Source organism: Microcaecilia unicolor, chromosome 2, assembly GCF_901765095.1.
Source record: "Microcaecilia unicolor chromosome 2, aMicUni1.1, whole genome shotgun sequence".
In the NCBI taxonomy this organism is placed as follows: domain Eukaryota; kingdom Metazoa; phylum Chordata; class Amphibia; order Gymnophiona; family Siphonopidae; genus Microcaecilia; species Microcaecilia unicolor.
In genome coordinates, this window is record NC_044032.1 from 559,590,324 (window position 1) to 559,603,628 (window position 13,305).

Genomic DNA, 13,305 nt, shown 5'->3' on the forward strand with positions numbered 1-13,305 from the left:
TACAATAATAATCAAACACAAATACTAACAAATTGATCTCTGTTACATCAAGATAACCAAAAGGAGCAGAAGACTGTTTCTAACCTAAGAATAATTTAAAGCTCATTTACTATCATAATGTTCTAAAAAAGTATGCTTTCAGATGCTGAAGACTTAACTATTCATATATCTTAGATTTTAGGCCGAGAATTCCAACAGACTATATTAGCTTATACAGCAAACTGACAGCTGGGGTAGTGGAGAATGAGGTTAATTCCCCATTCCCATATTACATAATGGTAGATTAATTAATTCCAACATATATCCTGGGGCGAGGCCAAAAACTATTTGGTATACCAAAGTGCATAACTTATGTTTAAATGGTTTTTATTGAAACTCCAACAATACACATCCATGTATTTCACTGAATAACTTCATCAACCAATCATGTTCAACATGTGCAGCGAAATACAAATCAACCTGCAAAGTTAGTGTTACACATATTCTTCCCTATCCCCCCTATAGCCCTCCCTCTCCCCTTCCTCACCAAACCCCCACATCAATGTGTCTATCTGATAACCCCTTCAGTGACCTGATCGGTTTTGCATAGCAGGACCCGGACTGGGGCTACCAGTCGGACCCGTCTGCACAAGCTATGCGGTTTTGTCAGTGTGTCACTGTGCCCTTTGAAGCTGGGTTTGGAGCCTAATATGTATATGTGTAAACGGTTTTTATTAAAACTCCCGCCCATATACCATACATTACATGCTATAAATGTTCTAACTAATTATATTGTATGTATGTAACTTAACACCGTCAACCTTCTAAGTAATTTCACCCATTTTCTCCCCTCTCCCCCAACTAACCCCCCCTCCTCTCCCAGCCCCCATAACAATGGTAGCATCCGCCTCATTTACCAACTAACTGACTATAACCACACTCTGAGCCATCTCTTTTTCCAATGACAAGTTACATGTTCTCCTCTGCCTAGTCACGTGAGGTCTGGACTCTGATGATCCCCACGCCACTGGCAAAGTCTTCTCTTATGAGACAGCGTGGCATTGATAACGGACAGAAGCCACCAAGTCCACAATGCAAAAACTACGCCATCAATATAATGGACAGTCCTTCTCCCTATCCCCTCCCGCCCCTCTCCCCCTCCCTTGCCACCTCTTATTTCATTTTTTTTTTAAGCATTCAAAATTCTACTGCGCCACCGCGGTCAGGGAGTCCCAAAATGGGGACCAAGTCCGGCAAAAGAGATCTCCCTGGGGAGCAGACAAATCTCCCACTCCCCGTCGTTCCAATGCACAAAACACAATCATATGCGAGCGCCATTGCTGTAATGTCAGACATTCTCTAGTGATCCAATGTTGTAGAATGGACTTCTTGCTAATTAACACTGCTTTTTCAGAAAGGCTCTGAGCGCCCCAGGCTGGTAGGGGGACACCCGAAAAACGTCAAACAATTGTAATGGAGACAATCGCCAAGTGACCCCCCCACATCTGGGAGACTTGTTGATTCACCCGGCGCCAAAATCTCAAAACCTTCGGGCAAGTCCAGAACATGTGTCCCAGAGTCGCCAGTGAAAGGGCACACTTTACACATTCATCATTAGCCCGCATAGTTACCCTATATGCCCGATAAGGGGATATATACATCCTCAATAAAAAAAAAACTTATAGTGTAGCTCTTGTAATATCTGTAATCCCGGTAGCAAACCTTCAGGGGTGGTAGGCTCCCTTCAGCAGTCCACAAACAAAGTCCTTCCAGACAACACAGCTTTTAGTTCCAAACAGTTTATTTCCCCTCCTCCACAAAATCTCAGTTCAAGGGGTTAAAGTCCCATTCAGTTTCCAAAATAAAGCAACAAGAAAAAACTTCCCTTTAAATCCAAGTTCTCCCCCAGTTCAACAGCCTGGGTTTCAGTTTTAAAAGTCTTTCCGCTTGGGTGGTTGCAGAATGGCAGTACACTGCCCACAACACAGCTAATTGACTCCTGTGACCACCCACTGCCTTCAGTCCCTGCAACTCTGCCCCAAAGTACAATTACAGTCCATGTCAACTGGCTCCTCCAAACCTGGTGTGTTGGTCTCTCCAGCCTCTCCTTCCCCCAAGCACTCCATTAACTCTGCTTCTCTGCTAGGCTGTTGGTTGGAGACCTCCTCCCCCTCCCAGGTGGAAGGAATCTTGTACTGATTTCTAACCCAAGGGTATTGAGCTTTGTCATCCCTGCTCCCCCTTCTGGCCCTCGCCTGCCATAGCAGCTGCTCTTTCCAGTCCTTTTCCCCCTCCCTTCCACGTGGGGGCCATACCGGGTTTTGGGACCTACCACCCCGATCCCTTCTCTCAGGGTCTTGTGGGGAATGTATCTGGCCCCATACCTCCTCCTGAGCTGCTTAGACCCTCCAACCTCCTTACACTCTTGCAACGTCACATTTTCTGTTAATCGCTGCCCGTCCAAGAGACATGCCCTCACCTGATCCCACTGTAGGGTTACCCCCAACTCCCGTTTCCAGCTGTCTAGGAGTTTATCATAGTCAATGTCCCCCGAATGTTCCTGTAGCATGTTATGGTAGTATTTCAAGGGTATCGCCAACTGTGCATCAAGACCCAAAATAGTCAGAAATATTTCCCATGTCTGTGGCGTCAGTGCTGCAGATGGCAAAGATCTTAAGCAATGACGAATTTGAAACATGGAAAAGAAATTCACCTGGGAAACTCCATACTCCTCCCGCAAGACTTCCGGAGTTTTAAGTGTTCCATCTTCCGTGTATAACTGATACAGGTATTGCAATCCCCGAGCTACCCAGTTACTTAAATCTACCAATGTGGAGCCCGGCACAAAATCTGGGTTGCCCTGAATCGGCAACAAGGGTGAGGCTTCCGCTTGTAAGCCATAAGAATGACATATCCAACGCCATGCCCTCCTCACCGGTAATAACAGCGGTGCATAAGCCTGGGGGGTACACAACCTCCCCGGCCGTGCATGCAACCAAGCACTAAAGTGAACAGGGTCAAACAGTCGAGTCTCCATTTCTGTACAAGAGAAATAAGAAGATCCATGAAACCAATCAGTCAAGTGTCGCATGTTACTGGCTATCGAGAAGCGCTTGACACTCAACAATCCCAAACCACCCTGGGTACGGGGGAGAAAAAGCTGCGACGCCCGCAGCCTGGGACGTTTACCCTGCCACAAAAACTGTGTCACTAGTCGTGTTACAAAACTGTCATCACTTGATTTAAGAAATAGAGGTACCATCTGTAGGACACAGAGCCACTGGGGGACCAGGATCATATTAAATAAACCGATTCTTCCCATTAAGGTCAAGGGACATGAGAACCACCCCCGTAAAGCTCGCTGGATACAAACTCGCAAAGGCTGGATGTTAACCTCATACAGGCGTGCCAGGTCCGATGGAATAAACACTCCCAAATATTTTAATGGACCAGGGGACCACATGAGTGGAAACTCCCCTTCCCACATCTCTCTAATCGAGGGTTGAATCGGAAAAGCAACAGACTTCTGCAGATTAAGGGTGAACCCTGAATAATAACTGAACTCTACTATGACATCCAGCAAACTGTTCAATGATCTACACGGTTCAATGTCAGCAAGATATCATCTGCAAAAGCTAATGCCTTCACCGAGAACAAGGGGCCGTCAATCCCAGAGATTTCAGTGTCTCTCTGCACAGTCCTCAACTGTGGTTCTAGATACAACAAGAACAACAACAACGGAGACAACGGGCAGCCCTGTCTCGTGCCTCGAGTTATAGGAAAATTAGCCGAACGTAGACCATTTACTACCAGGGAGGCCTTAGGACTACGATAAAGCGTCGCAATCGCCTGTCTATACCAACCTGTCAGGCCCAAATAATCCAGAACACCAAACAGATAGTCCCAGCACACTTTGTCGAACGCCTTTTCGGCGTCTAGGCTCACCAAAAGCAATGGTTTCTCCTGGGCATGACTATGTGCAATTGCTAAACATACTTTACGTACGTTAACGGATGAATGTCTACCCCAGACAAAGCCCACCTGTCCCTCGCCAATCAATGTGGATATGTGGGGCGCCAAACAGTCCGCCAACTCCTTGGCCAGGATCTTTAAATCGACATTAAGAAGTGATATAGGCCTATATGACTCTGGACACTCCGGTGGCCTGCCCGGCTTTGGAATAAGCATAATTAACGCCTCGTTAACATGTTGAGGAAGCTCCCCCTTCACTATAGAGGCGTCAAAAAAGGAGGTCAACGCCCTAACCACCTGGGGTAGCATACACTGGTAATATTCTGGCGTATACCCATCGGGGCCGGGTGCCGTGCCTTTCTTCAGAGACTTTACTACCGCTTGGATCTCTTTTGCTCTCAAGGGGGCGTTCAACTGACGTACTACTGCCTCCGGTAGACGCAGTATACCTGAATCCTCTAAATAACTCTCTATAGACGGGCCACTCTGAGCGTCCAGGGCTGCATACAAGGAGGCATAAAAGTCACAAAAAAGCTGTAATATCCCACCTAGACTATTCTCCCGGGTACCGTCTGGTTTTTTCAAAGAAGGGATAAACCGACTGCCGCCCCAATTTTTTACAATTCTAGCCAATAATTTACTCGGCTTATTCCCATATCGATGGAAAGCAAAAGAACGATGAAATAGTTGTTTCTTGGTACGGTCATGAATGAGAGAATTTAGTGCTGCGAGCATAGAAATCATCTCCTCCTTAGATAATTTAGTAGGGGCTGCAATGTACCTACGTTTAGCCATCTGGTACTTCTGTTCCAGCTGAATTATTCCCTGCGACATGCGTTTCGCCCGCGCACTCATGTATGAAATGATCTCCCCCCTCATTACAACTTTCAACGTCTCCCAGTATAATTGCGCCGTAAGCTCGTGATCCACATGAATGTCTGTGAACAACGACCACTTTTGTCTAATATAGTCTTGAAAATGGGGATCCCCTACCAGGTATGTCGGGAAACGCCATTGACATCCCCTCAGATGGGCCGCTCCCAGCTCTATGTCAGCCCAAATCAAGGAATGGTCAGAGACTTCCATAGGACCAATCTCCACCTGTAAAATTTGGGGAACGAGACTGGCTTCCAACAAAATATAATCTATCCTTGACCAGGAACCATGTGCGTGGGAGAGATGAGTATAGTCATGTACATTAGGGTTCATCAGGCGCCAGGGGTCAACCACATTCAACGCTTTACACAAATGCTGTAATCCCCTGCCCAAGGCCACTCCCGCTCCCGGGGCTGATCTATCTAGGTGCCCGTCCATTACTTGATTAAAGTCCCCCATGAGAATCCACGGTGCAGTTGAATGTTGTAGCCCAAGTCGTATGATATGCTGGAAAAGGGAGTGGTCATAGACATTAGGTCCATACATATTAAGTAAGAAAATCTCTTGACCCATTACATTTAGATGCAACAGTATGTACCGTTCCCTGAGTGTCGCGAACCACCACCCATGCCGTGTATTGTAAATTCTTATGGATAAGCACTGCCACTCCCCCCCTGTTCCCCTGTGCTGAAGAATAGAAACAGTCGCCCACCCATCTCTGATGCAATTTCAAATGTTCTGCATCCGACAACTTTGTCTCCTGCAAGCATGCGATAGTGACTTTGTGACGCTGCAACACTGTTAAGATTTTTGAGCGCTTTACCGGGGAGTTAATCCCAGAGACATTCCAAGAAATTAATCTAGGTGCCTGAAAAGGTAAAATTATGTATCATACCTGATAATTTTCTTTCCATTAATCATAGCTGATCAATCCATAGATTGGTGGTTGTGTCCATCTACCAGCAGGTGGAGATAGAGAGCAAACTTTGCCTCCCTATATGTGGTCATGTGCTGCCGGAAACTCCTCAGTATGTCGATATCAAAGCTCCATCCGCAGGACTCAGCACTTAGAGAATTACACCCACAAAGGGACACTCTGCCCAGCTCACTACCGCCGAAACGGGGGAGGGGAATTAACCCAGCTCATCCCCACACAAGTGGGGGAGGGGAATCCGTCCAGCTCATCCCCGCGGAGCGGGGGAGGGACACCACACCCGCCGATGCGGGGGGGGATCTGGCTTATCCTGCAACCGCGGGAGGAGCTGACTGACCCTAACACCGCCGAAGCGGGAGGGGTATAAAGCTGCCCTACAGCCGTACGAAGCGGGAGGGAGTGCCGGCAGAATTTAAGTCTCAATCCAGCCCCGTAAAATGGAGGGGAGAGGAATGCAGCAGCTCACTGTAACACAAACTCGTCTCAACTCTTGAAGAATCCAAGTGAAAAAACTTGAACACGAAGTCCTCCTGAAGGAACTGAAGACTAAACTTGAACCTAAAATTCAACCAGAATATAAACAGTACAGATATCTGGGAGGGGCTATGGATTGATCAGCTATGATTAATGGAAAGAAAATTATCAGGTATGATACATAATTTTACCTTCCATATCATCATGCTGATCAATCCATAGACTGGTGGGATGTACCGAAGCAGTACTCACCCAGGGCGGGACATTGAAATCCCTGACCTCAACACTGAAGCTCCAAACCGGGCCACCGCCCGAGCAGCCACAGTCAAGCGGTAATGCTTGGAGAATGTATGGGCCGATGCCCAAGTTGCCGCCTTGCATATCTCTGCCAAGGAGACGGACCCGGCCTCTTCCATCGAGGCCGCCTGAGCTCTAGTGGAGTGAGCCTTCAGCTGGATAGGCGGCACCTTCCCCGCGGCCACATAAGCCGCTGCAATGGCTTCCTTGACCCATCTTGCCACTGTAGGCTTAGCAGCCTGCAGACCCTTACGAGGACCTGCAAACAGGACAAACAGATGATCCGATTTCCGGAAATCATTGGTCACTTCCAAGTATCTGATGATGACCCGTCTCACATCCACATATTTGAGAGCAGAATACTCTTCTGGGTAGTCCTCCCTACGAAAGGAAGGGAGACAGAGCTGCTGACTCACATGGAAGCGAGAAACAATCTTGGGTAGGAAGGAAGGCACTGTGCGAATAGTCACTCCTGCCTCAGTGAACTGCAGAAAAGGCTCTCAACAAGAGAGTGCCTGGAGCTCGGAAACTCTTCTGGCTGAAGTGATAGCCACCAAAAAGACTGATTTCAACGTCAGGTCTTTCAGAGATGCCCTCGACAAGGGTTCAAAATGCGGCTTTTGCAAGGCTCTTAGCATCAGGTTGAGATTCCACACAGGCACCACTGAGTGCAGAGGAGGGCGCAGGTGATTAACTCCCTTGACGAAACGCACCACATCTGGCTGCGAAGCCAGGGAAGCACCCTTCAGGCGGCCCCTGAAGCAAGCCAGGGCCGCTACCTGGACTTTCAGGGAACTGAGCGACAGGCCTTTCGCCAGACCTTCTTGCAGGAACGCCAGCACTGAAGAAATTGGAGCAGTAAATGGAGAAAGTGAACCTGCTTCACACCACGCTGCAAAGGTACGCCAAACCCTGGCGTAAGCAGTAGAAGTAGAGGGCTACCTCGCTCTCAGCAGAGTGGCGATGACCTTGTCTGAGAAGCCCTTCTTCCTCAGACTCTGCCGCTCAATAGCCAGGCCGAAAGACCAAAGGGGGAGGGATCCTCCATCACCACGGGACCCTGATGTAACAGGCCCTGCTCCACTGGCACTCGCAGAGGTTCGTCCACTGAGAGCCTGATCAAGTCCGCATACCAGGGACGTCTGGGCCAATCCGGACCCACCAGGATTATCCGGCCCGGAAGCTTTGCCACCCGGTCTAGCACCCTGCCCAACATGGGCCAGGGCGGGAACACAGAGAATCTCTTGTGTCGGCCACTGTTGGAGAAGAGCATCTCTCCCAGGGATCGAGGGTCCCGTCCTCTGCTGAAAAAGCGCGGCAGTTGGCAATTGGCCGATGACGCCATCAGATCTAGGCTCGGCTGGCCCCAGCGCTTTGTGATGTCCAAGAACGCCTGAGCAGATAGCTGCCACTCTCCGGGCTCCAAGGTATGGCGACTGAGAAAGTCCGCCTTGACATTCATGACTCCGGCAATGTGGGCCGCTGACAGCTGTTCCAGGTTCGCTTCCGCCCACTGGCATAGATTCATGGCCTCCTTGGCTAGAGGGGCACTCTTGGTACCTACCTGGCGGTTGACATAGGCCACAGCCGTGGCATTGTCCGACAGGACCCGTACAGGCTTCAACGCCAGTACCGGGATGAACTCCAAAAGCGCCAACCGAATGGCTCTGAGTTCCAGGAGGTTGATAGACCACTTTGCCTCTGCAGGAGACCAGAGCCCCTGCGCTGTCCTTCCCAAGCAGTGGGCTCCCCAGCCCGACAAAGAGGCGTCCGTCGTGACGACAATCCACTCCGGGGTCACCAGAGGCATTCCTGCAGACAACTTGTCTGTCTGCGTCCACCAGCTCAGCGCCTTGCGCACTGCTGGGTCCAAGGGAAGGCGCACAGCATAATCCTCCGACATCGGAGTCCAGCGCTGCAGCAGAGAGTGTTGTAGTGGTCTCATATGAGCCCTGGCCCAGGGCACTACTTCCATCGTGGCCGTCGTAGCCCAACAGCTGCACATAGTCCCAAGCCCGAAGAGGAGAGGCTACTAGGAACTGGTCCATCTGAGCCTGAAGCTTGACAATCCGATTGTCTGTCAGGAACACTCTGCCCACTTGGGTGTCGAATCGAACTCCCAGATACTCCAGGGACTGAGTTGGGCGCAGCTGGCTTTTCTCCCAGTTGATGATCCACCCCAGGGAGCTCAAAAGAGCAACCACCCGGTTCACAGCTTTGCCGCACTCTGCATAAGAGGGGGCTCGGATCAACCAGTCGTCCAGATAAGGATGGACTTGTACTCCTTCCTTCCTCAGGAAGGCCGCGATGACCACCATTACTTTGGAGAAGGTCCGCGGAGCAGTAGCCAACCCGAACGGGAGGGCTCTGAACTGGAAGTGTCGGCCCAGTACTGCAAAACGCAGAAAGCATTGATGAGGAGGCCAGATGGGAATATGCAAGTCCGCTTCCTTGATGTCCAAGGATGCCAGGAACTCTCCTGCCTTCACTGCCGCTATAACAGAGCGGAGGGTCTCCATGCGAAAGTGCCTGATTGACCCCTTTGAGGTCGAGGATAGGCCGTACAGAACCTCCTTTCTTTGGTACCACAAAGTAAATGGAGTAACGTCCCTTGCCAAGCTGATTTTCTGGCACCGGAACGACCGCACCCAGGCGGATCAGATTGTCCAAGGTCTGCTGCACTGCCACAGCTTTGACCGGAGATTTGCAGGAGAGAGTACAAACCCGTCTCTTAAGGGTCGGCAGAACTCTAGCTTGTAGCCGTCTCTGATGACTTCCAGCACCCAAGCGTCTGAAGTTATTGTGGTCCACTCGTCCAGAACCGAGGACAGCTGTCCTCCAATCTGCACTGGGGCATGGACCAAGGCCCCGTCATTGGGTACAAGACCCTAGGGGAGGACCGGAGGGAGCACCTCCGGGACGGCGGTCTCTGCGAAAGGAATGCTGCTTGGGGGAGAAGTTCCTCTTGAAGGAAGAGGGGGCAGGGGAGCCCGACCTGCCCGGGCGGTACCGACGGGCTTCCTGAAACCGTCCTCTGGAGGTACCGGGGCGAGCACTAGCCCGAGCCCTGACCTCTGGTAACTTCTTGCCCTTAGATGTGCCGAAATCGGTCACGATTTTGTCCAGCTCAACCCCAAAGAGCAGCTTGCCTTTAAAAGGCAATCTAGCCAGGCGGGATTTAGAGGCGTGGTCAGCAGACCTATGCTTCAGCCAAAGCCACCGCCGCGCAGAGATTGTCTGAGCCATGCCTTTAGCTGAGGCCCTCAAGACATCATACAGCAAGTCTGCCAAATAGGCTAAGCCCGATTCCAGGGCCGGCCAATCAGCCCTCAAGGAACGATCCGAGGGGGAAGCCCGCTGCACCATAGACAGGCACGCCCTGGCCACATAGGAGCCGCAAACTGAGGCCTGCAAACTTAAAGCAGCCGCCTCAAAGGACGACCTTAAGGCCGCCTCCAATCTTCTGTCTTGGGCGTCCTTTAGGGCCGTGCCACCTTCCACCGGCAACGCCATTTTCTTAGTCACCGCAGTGATTAAAGAAACCACGGTAGGCCACAGACAGGCCTCACGTTCACTTTCAGGCAAAGGATAGAGGCGGGACATAGCCCTAGCCACTTTAAGGCTCGCTTCCGGGACATCCCATTGAGCCGAAATTAAGGTGTGCATGGCATCATGCACGTGGAAGGTTCCATGCGGGCGCTTCGTCCCCAGCATAATGGCAGAGCCAACAGGGGCTGAGGGAGAGACGTCCTCCGGAGAGGAAATCTTCAAAATGCCCATGGCCTGCATTAACAGGTTGGGCAAATCCTCTGAGCTAAAGAGCCGCGCTGCAGAGGGGTCATCCGCTCCATCCGAGCGGGGATCCGTCTCCTCCAAGGAATCCGCAAAGGACCGTTGGGAGAACTCAGATACGCTGCCCTCATCTACATCGGAGGAGACAAAGTCCTCCAAGGCCTGGGAATCAACCCGAGGGCGTTTACCTCCGGGGGCCTCAACCTCTTTACCAGACGAGGGAGCAGGGGCAGCGTTTTGCATAAGGGAGGCCTGATGCAGCAGCAAAACAAACTCGGGGGAGAAACCCCCCAGACTGTGCACTTCCGCAGCCTGTGCTACAGCCCTAGACGCACCCTCAACCGGCGCTCGCAAGAGCGGGGGAGAGACATGCTGCGCATCCAAGATGGCGTCCGGCGCGACACTCCGCGAAGGAGCTGCGCGGGAAAAACGGCGCTTAACTTTAGCCGCTTTGTGCCGTCGCCCAAATTAAGGGCGTTCATGGCATCAATGTCTCCCACCTCAAGGGCGGCCCAAGAAGAAGCCGTCCGAGCCGCGTGGCCGGCCAATATGGCGGAGGCGAGCCGCGGGGGATGGGCGTTTATGGCGGGAAAAACCGCCACACCGGAGGAAGGACCGGGACACTCATCGGTCACGAAACTGTCACCCAACAAGGGCGATCAGACTTTAAGACCCCCGCATCCCCTCTAGAAGCGCACACGCGATCCGGGGAGCGACTCTTTGCGCCCTCGCCCTCCGACGCCATAGGCCACGTGGAGACCAATCGGGGAACCCCCTGCCCGCTATAAAAGGTAAAAATTACCTGCTTTCCGCTCCGAGCTGTAACGACCTGGTGTCCCAGTGAGTAGCTGCAATAAATGTTTAAATAAACGTCGAAATAAACGCCTTTAAGGATGTTCAAAAATTTTTTTTTTTTTCAACGGAGCCAGCGGGAGGGGGGGAGAAAAGGAGGGACCTGGCGCCACCAGGTTTGCACTTGCTCAAGAAGAGCCCTCAACCCCAGGCACTCAACAAAACCTAAAAATTAGGCTTGGAGGCCTAGCCAGAGCTGCTGCTGTGTGTGACCACCACCTGCTGAGATAGAGAACATACTGAGGAGTTTCCGGCAGCACATGACCACATATAGGGAGGCAAAGTTTGCTCTCTATCTCCACCTGCTGGTAGATGGACACAACCACCAGTCTATGGATTGATCAGCATGATGATATGGAATTGGCCTTAATCCCCAGTCATCCACTGTTGACACATCAGAAATTTTGACGCAAGTGTCACCTCCGGGTGCCCAGCCTTCACTCAGAGATCTGGACTATCTCCCTTCCCGCAGCAGCGCGCTAATACACAGTCATACTTAATCATGCATTCTCATGGCATCCCCTTCCCATTTCTCCCGCCCAAACTACACATACAGGATAACCCCCCCTCGTCTCCTCCCTCCCACCCCTCCCCCATACATAAGTCTCCACCATTCCCTGCCCCTCCACCCCTCATGGCCTCCCTTCCTGTAATCTTACTGTCCCCATCTATGTAAAGGTTACAACAATGCGGGGACCCCCCCCCCCGTCCCACCCCACACCCTGTTTCCAACCCATCTGGACCCTCAACCAACAGTCAAAAGTCTCAGTGTCTCCCACTCAGATGGCCCCTTGAGTCCCTCGTCACCTGCTACTTGCCAGTAGGTCTTGCACACTCTAACAGAACGCAAAAAGCCAAAATCGGCCGGGTCCAGAGACGACTCCAAGTCTTGATTCACAAACTTTAAAGCCAATTGATCCGAAGTGAAGGTGACCCATTTCCCTGCTTGATGGATTTTCAAAGTAGCAGGGTACAGCAGCAAGAAGTGCATTTTCTTATTCACCAGGGTCGTGCAAATTGGATGAAATTTCCGTCGCCGCTCCTGGACACTAGCAGAGTAATCTTGGAATATGTGAATCCGGGACCCTGCATATGCTAAAGTGTCCCTTTTCAATCTATATCCCTGCAGTATCTCCTCCTTATGAATGTAATTATGGACTTTGATGATGACCACTCTTGCTCTCTGGGCATCCTGTTGTTTCCTCCCAATCCTGTGAGCTCTTTCAATACAAAATGGGCCTCTGCTATCTGATAAAGTAAATTCCTTCTGTAGCCATTCTTCCAGCACTGAGCCCAGATTCAGATCAGAAATATGCTCAGGCAGGCCCACAAACCTGAGATTATTGCACCTGGCTCTATTCTCGATATCGTCCAATTTCTCTGCCTGCTGTGTTAGTTGATCTTGTAGACTTCTGATTTCAGGCTCCCAGCGCTGCCAGGCATCTTCCAAATCAGACACCCGTTTTTCTGCTTCCGCAGTGCGCCCTGCCAGGTCCGCCAGCAAGCAATCGAATTTTCCAAATTGCCCTTCTAGCGAGGCAAACCTGGGTTCCAGCGTTGCTCCAACTACTGCTGCTAACTGGGACAGCTGTCGGGGCGAAAACTCTGCCTCACTTTTCGGCGAACCCGGCGCCATCTTGGATTCGCTTCCCGCAGCCGTCACCTTCTCCTTATCACTTTTCGCGGTCTTCTTTAGGGCTGCGGACGGCATGGAGATAAGAAATTGGTCCATGCAACTTCACCAGCCTGTGGGAACTCGCGGTATCGCCGCCCGACCAATTTAAAGGTAATTCGCGGGTGTTAAGCGAGCGGGGGGTCCCGGAGCAGCGCGCAAACGTGGCTACTGCTCTCGGCGCATCACATGACCTCTCCCAAAGTGCATAACTTAAACGTGATATGCACTTTGATTGTGAAGCAATGCAATACTTGCAGTAACGGACTTGCTCTATCAACGCGTGATTTCCCATAAATCAGCCTCACAGCTGTACTCTGTGAAACAGGAAAGGGACTTGATATACTGCCTTTCTGTGGTTACAAAATGATAAACATATTATATACAGGTACTTATTTTATACCTGGAGCAACAGAGGGCTAAGTGACTTGCCCAAGTCACAAGGTGCTGCAGTGGG

The 13,305-nt window shown here is 51.1% G+C and overlaps 1 protein-coding gene across 1 annotated transcript in view; it reads right to left on the reverse strand.

The window, feature by feature from the left end:
• The window catches only part of LONRF1 (LON peptidase N-terminal domain and ring finger 1), a 90,877-nt gene that overhangs the window by 20,395 nt on the left and 57,177 nt on the right, over positions 1–13,305 (reverse strand). The window lies entirely within an intron of this gene.